This window comes from Balaenoptera musculus, chromosome 8, assembly GCF_009873245.2.
Source record: "Balaenoptera musculus isolate JJ_BM4_2016_0621 chromosome 8, mBalMus1.pri.v3, whole genome shotgun sequence".
NCBI lineage: Eukaryota > Metazoa > Chordata > Mammalia > Artiodactyla > Balaenopteridae > Balaenoptera > Balaenoptera musculus.
Genome location: NC_045792.1, coordinates 98748306 through 98754676, shown reverse-complemented (window position 1 = coordinate 98754676; position 6371 = coordinate 98748306). Strand labels below are relative to the sequence as shown.

The 6371-nt window shown below is 38.3% G+C and overlaps 1 pseudogene; it reads left to right on the top strand.

Annotated features, from left to right (window-relative positions):
* The first annotated feature begins 1743 nt into the window (after nucleotides 1-1743).
* On the top strand, nucleotides 1744-2680 carry LOC118898734 (annotated as a pseudogene).
* Nucleotides 2681-6371: the final 3691 nt, after the last annotated feature.

Here is a 6371-nt window from a genome sequence, read left to right as displayed (position 1 = left end):
AGCTTTCTTCCTGGCCTTTGAAGCAACTTTCTCTTCTTGTAGCTTTCCAGTCTTCCTTCTCAGCCTTCTTTCACTCTGATTCATCTTTTACACTGCTGCTGCATTGCTCCCAGTTATATTGTTAAACATGTACTTGACAGCTAGTTCCTTGTTTACAAAAAAAAGTAAAATTTAAAAAACAAACAAAAATAAAATGTTCATGTTTTCCCTTTGGCCGTAAGGGAAAGGTCAAACTCCTTAGCATGATATTTATTCAACAAATATGTATTGAGCATCTACTATGTGCCAAGCAATGGTCTAGGTGCTTGTGATACTTCAGTGAACAAAAGAGACAAAAACGCCTAAAAATCTTGGTCTTCATTGAGCTTACATTCTTGTTGAGGGAGAGAGACAATAATCAACAAACCAATGAATTATATGCAGTAGTAAGAGGTGATAAGTCCTATCAAAAGAAGAGGGCAGGGCAAAGGGGGCAGAAGTCCAGAAGTGGAGAGAAGGTTGAAATTAAATATGAATATGTAAACACATATATGCAATTATAAATATATATATATATATATAGTATGTGCAATTATATATACAGTAAATGCAGTTACATATATGAAACATTTCAACAAATGTTGTCACCATCTTTGCTTTTGAAGATCTTTCACAATTTGTTCGTCCCCTGCTGTCTCTCAAAAGTAGCCTTATATTATCTTCTCTTAATTCTGTTTAGCCTGTGCTCCTGCCATGCTAATGTTTTTAAGGTTCCTCAAACACTATGGTCTCCTGTGCTTTTACAAATGCTTTTCCCATTTTTAATATAAAGCTCTTGAGCCAACCACCTGTCAACCGCTCACACACACAATTTTCATTCTGGTAACTCCTTCCTCATTGTTGGAATCCTCCTCAAACACATCTCCTCTCAGAAGCTATGTCCAGGACCCAGGGCACTGTACAAATACTGCTCTTAGAGCAACTGTCACACTGTGCTGTGATTTGTCTGATTCCTGACTATCCCACGCAGTATGTTGAATATTTTCAACTTAATAGTAATGTTTTATTACTTTGTACATCATCCGCATTTCTCTATCAAACACATGGGGCAAGGTCAGTTGATAGTATTTGTGCAAAATGAGCATAAGCGTTTCACAGTGTTGAACTTTTTTTTCCTTATCCCTTTCTTTAATCTCTAAAGGGGATGCCAGTTTTTCACATCTCTAAGTGCTTCATTCCTCTGCTTTAAGGAAAAACAAACCCTTGACCCCATAAAACCTGGTCAGAACAGACTATGATGATAAGAAACACAAAATTGCCTCTCTAGGCATTTCTTCTCAAAAAAGAAAAAAAATCTAATATAAATCTGAGTGGCCCATTAATCCAATCACAATGCTTGGATCAACTGGAAAAAAAGTGGGGGTAGTTAGTCCAAGTGCTATTAATAACTTCCTTTGATAAAGTCGTGACATTGACAGTGAAGGTGATGAATCAGATAATGCAAAAATGCCAGTCTGTTCTGGGACCTGTCACTGTTGCATAAACAAATGAATCAGATCAGGATGACAACGATCTCTTTGAAAGACCCAATAAATGCTGTAGAGGGGATTTCTGCATTGGATGGAGGTAGGACATTTGCCTTCCACTGTCTCTTCTGGCTCTGGGGCGTCTGTTTCCATGACAGAACAAAATGATTTCTTCATCTGGATTTTCATTGCCCCAGGAATCTCATTTTGGGACTCTGAAGGCAGCAGAGAGAAGAAGATGGCCCTGGGAAGGAATATCAGCATGATGACCAGTTTCATCCTTTTGGGATTTTCAGAGCATCCAGAGCTGCAGGTTACCCTCTTTGTACTGTTTCTGGGGATCTACTTCAGGACTCTGGCTTGGAACCTGGGCATTATTGTCTTGATTGCCATGGAGTCACACCTCCACTCCTCCACGTATTTCTTCCTTGGTAACTGTCCTTCACTGATATTTCATACACCTCCTCTGTAGCCCTTAAGATGCTCTGTAACTTCTTCAAGGAGCAGAAGACCATCTCCTTTGTGGGCTGTGCTGCTCAATTTTTCTTATTCATTGGGATGGTAGGCACAGAGTGCTGTCTCCTGGCAGCCATGGCATACAACTGGTACACTGCCATCTCCAACCCTCTGTTCTACACCGCCCTCATGACACCCACCACCTAATGGGGATGGCCATTACAGTGCACGCTGGAGGATTCCTCACCGGATTGGTCCAAACCAGCTCTATATTCTGACTCCATTTCTGTGGGCCACGAATCATTAACCACTTTTTCTGTGACCTGCCACCACTGCTGGTCTTGTCTTGTTCTAGTACCTTCCTCAGCCAGGTAGTAAACTTTATTGTTGTGTGTACAGTTGGTGGGACTTCAGCTCTTGTTGTCCTGGTTTCCTATGGCTACATCATTGCTGCTGTCATGAAGATCCATTCAACCCAAGGGCCGATGAAGGTTTTCAACACCTGTTCCTTTCATCTGACGACAGTGATTCTCTTCTATGGCTCTGGTCTCTTCTCATATCTCCATTCTAGTGCTGGCTACTCATTAGACCAAGATAAGGTAGTGTCCATGCTCTATGGAGCTGTGATTCCCATGCTGAGCCCCATCATATATAGTTTGAGAAACAAGGAGATCAAAGATGCATTGAAAAAACTCAAGGAGAGAAAGAAGCAGATATCCTCTCTGTGTCTTATAGTTCCTTGAGTTTAAAAGAAAAAACAAACAAAAAATACCTTAAGTTTTGGTATATGTAATCATAATAATAAGTGGCCCACTTACTATTAGTAATAATAGGGATCTGAGTAATAGTTTAAAGAAACTCTTTCAAATAAAATCCCCAACCTACATGTCTACTGTGTAATTAGGCTCTACAAAGGTTTGTTTCTTCCTTTTACTTTTCTTGTCATAGACTGGTAGGGTTTCAATTTTGATTGCTTGCAATAGAAAATAAATATGCTTTTCTATGATATTCCTTAGCTTTATGGCCTCAGGTGCTGTGTCCAGGATGCCTTAGAGCAAGTTGGGGCATGACCTAGGACCATGAGCATTGATTAGAGACCTGTTTACAAAACACCACTCATACCAGTCCATTCACTATTTGGGACAAATTTTTTGTTCCCCTTACCTTGGATACGTACCTATCCAAAGGTTAATACTGACCAGGAAGGCTGACCTGAGAGCCCTCACTGAATTGGGTTCAGCAGTGGTTACTCGGAGCCAGCAAAGCAATAGGGTACCTGTAAATCGTGTGTGAAAAGAGACCAGGGTCACATCTGTGGGGTCATGGTGTCCCCTGGGGTCAGAAATAGGGACCTAAACCAGCAGATTCAAAGATGTGAAATCACAGTGAGCAAAGAGCAGAGATAAGGGTAAGGGAGAAGCCCTAAAGGAGAGCAGAGTGCCATACGGTTAATTTTCTTGGCTGAAACTGCCTAGTGACTGGATGGGACCTGATTTAAGGAACAGTGTCAGAGAAGAGAGACTTCCTCTGGCAGCTCTGATTCCATATCTGTTCCCTAGACCAGCTCTCACTCTTGGTCTTGTGTGGATATTTGACTTACTCTCTGTTCTCACTTCATCCCCAATTTACTTTCACTCCATATACTAGAGTTTGTATCTTTTCTACTGTTGCTCCGGAATTTGAACGCAGCCTGTTCCATGATTCTGACACCCCTGCTTTCATTTTCATGCATTATCTCAGAAGGTGTCCCTTCTACGTCCTATCTCAGATCTCTATGACATGATCTGAGATAGGACAACCAAGTCAGTGAGTTTGCAGCAGAATTGAATGTGGATTTTAATTTGTCTTTGATCCTATTTTACAAGATGGTTCTTGAGCAAAGGGCAAACATTAATGAAGTCTTGCTTCTTTAGTGGTTGTGTATATAAATCATGGTGAATCATGACAGCCTTCCCTAAGTTGCATCAACTTTGGCTGTAACTGTTCTACTTCAGTCCTTCTTTCAGTTCATGCTGGTATTTGATCCATTCTCTGACCACTTGGATTACTGGCAGTTTATGTGTAGGAGGGGTATGACTTTGAAGTTTGTCTGTAAAGCCTTCCTTGGTCCTTGACTCCTCCAGACATAGTAAAGAGTTACTGCAGTATATTCCCATAGCATCCTCTATTTCATCCATCAGCTCCTACAACACTACTATTTTTTTCTTGTTTATTTATCTTCCTTCTACTCAAATTGTAAACTACTCTCTGCTGTTTCCCTGAAGCATAGGCTATGACTGGGACAAGCTCTGTGTTAATAAATATTTGTTAAGTAAATGAATAAATAAATCCAAATTCACTTGGTAGATGATTTAGAGATTTTATGCCAAATGAAGGAATTAACACTTATTAGAAGCTTATTATATGCCAGACATTGTTCCCAGAAGCTTTTAAAAACTGCATTTCAACTCTATAACATACAGACAAATTCCCTATTAAAAAAAAAATTAAAACACCATAGGTAAAGGAATGTTTAAACCAGAACCCTCAATTTTAATCCCTTCCTGGTCTCCCCAAGAGGTAACTATGGTTTATGTTGGCAGACATGTAAATTTATACTTTTTCTGCTTAATAACATTCATATGTGTACCAATCAAAAATATATAGTACTGCTTTATGTGGCTCTCTATGTATTCACATAAATGAAATCATATTGAATGATCATTCTATCCTTTGATTTTTAAAAATTCAATCATTATTTCCTGGACCTCTTTCCATGTTATACATATAAATCTACCTTAGTCTTTTTCATTGTTTCGTAGAATTGATGTGCCAAAATTTATGTACCTATTCCTCCCTAATGGACATTTAGGTAGCGTCCAGTTGTTGCTAGTTTATTACAAACAGTGTTGCAACATGCATGTTTGAACATACACTTCCTGCTAATATGCACTTTTATGGTAGAAACTGAGAAGTTGAATTGCTGCTTATAGGACATGTATATTTTTAAATTTTAATAGACACTGCCAAGTTCTCTCTAGAGCGGCTACCAATGGACCCTCCTGTCAGCAAAGTAATAGGGCAGCTATCTCTTCATACCCTTGGTGAAGGATGATACTATCAAACTGATTTTTTTTTTTCCTCCCTGATGCCTCTTTAAATGTATTCTTTTAATCCTTGAAATGACCCTATTAGATAGGATCGTTTATTGTCCTCATTTACTTACTACAGAAAGTCTCTAATATACACAATTTTTTTTTCTTTAGTTCTCACAACCACACTATGAGATAGGGGTGTTAATCATCTTTATCTAAGAGATGAGATATGTAAGGCTTGGGAAGGAGGTTACATAACATACACAAAGGCACACACTAACAAGGTAAGGAGATCCTAAGTGCATGTCTACATGACACCAAGGCCATTAATTGAAAATACGTATTCTTACATGTATGCTTGGCAACATCCAGAGATGAAGAAGGAAATAGTAAAGCAAATTCTGTAAAAAAAAAACACAAAAAAACAAAAAACGACTAATTTTTCAAGTCAGGCGTGATTTCAGTGCATAAGGAGAAAGGAGGACTGACTGACTTCTGTTAAATAGTTAGGATTAGTTTCAATAAGATCACCACTTAAGTTCTATACCAGGAGCTTTATTTAAAACAATAATTTAAAAAGCATTATTCAAAAATGGATTTGTTAATGGAACAATTTTATGAATGGTTTTATTCTCAAATAGCTATGAAACAAGGAGAAACCAAAATGTTAAAACAAAACCAAAATTGAATTAATAATGAATGAATAATGTTCTTGAAAGGTAACAATAGTAATGAAGCTCCAACCCAACTTATAGCATCTGTTTCTATATTCAGATAAAGAAATGACCAGTTGTGCTGTAGGCTCTGGTGAAGGAAAAGTCTTGAGAGGCAATGTATCAAGATATCAGGGTTAGGGGGATAATAAGAGTCAGGGCAGGTTGATGCTTTGAAGTTTCCCTCTGGATTACGCCAGATAAAAAAGATTTTAGCAGACAACATTGTATCAGCATCCACAGTGAATGGTTTATAGTGGAGGACCCCAGAAGAATTTTATTCTCTAACTGCTTTCCTATCAACAATTTTTCCATATTTGTCCCATTAACACTGTGAATTGCATCATTGAATATGGAAACACGAGCTCTTTCTACATTGATTGCTGAGAAGTTTTGAGTAAAATTTGTGACTCATCTGTAGCAAGAATTTAGGTAACTCTGATGAGCACTTCTATTCTTATTCCTGGCTCTACTCTGCAACTCTACTTTTTTCTTTCACCACTCTTTTAATCTGTTATTTTGTACATTTTATATATCTTTGCAAGCTGCTTGCTCAAACATTTTGGAGCCAAGTAGAATATAAAGATAACCAAAGAGTTTGCTTTACCCACCAGGTCGGTTCA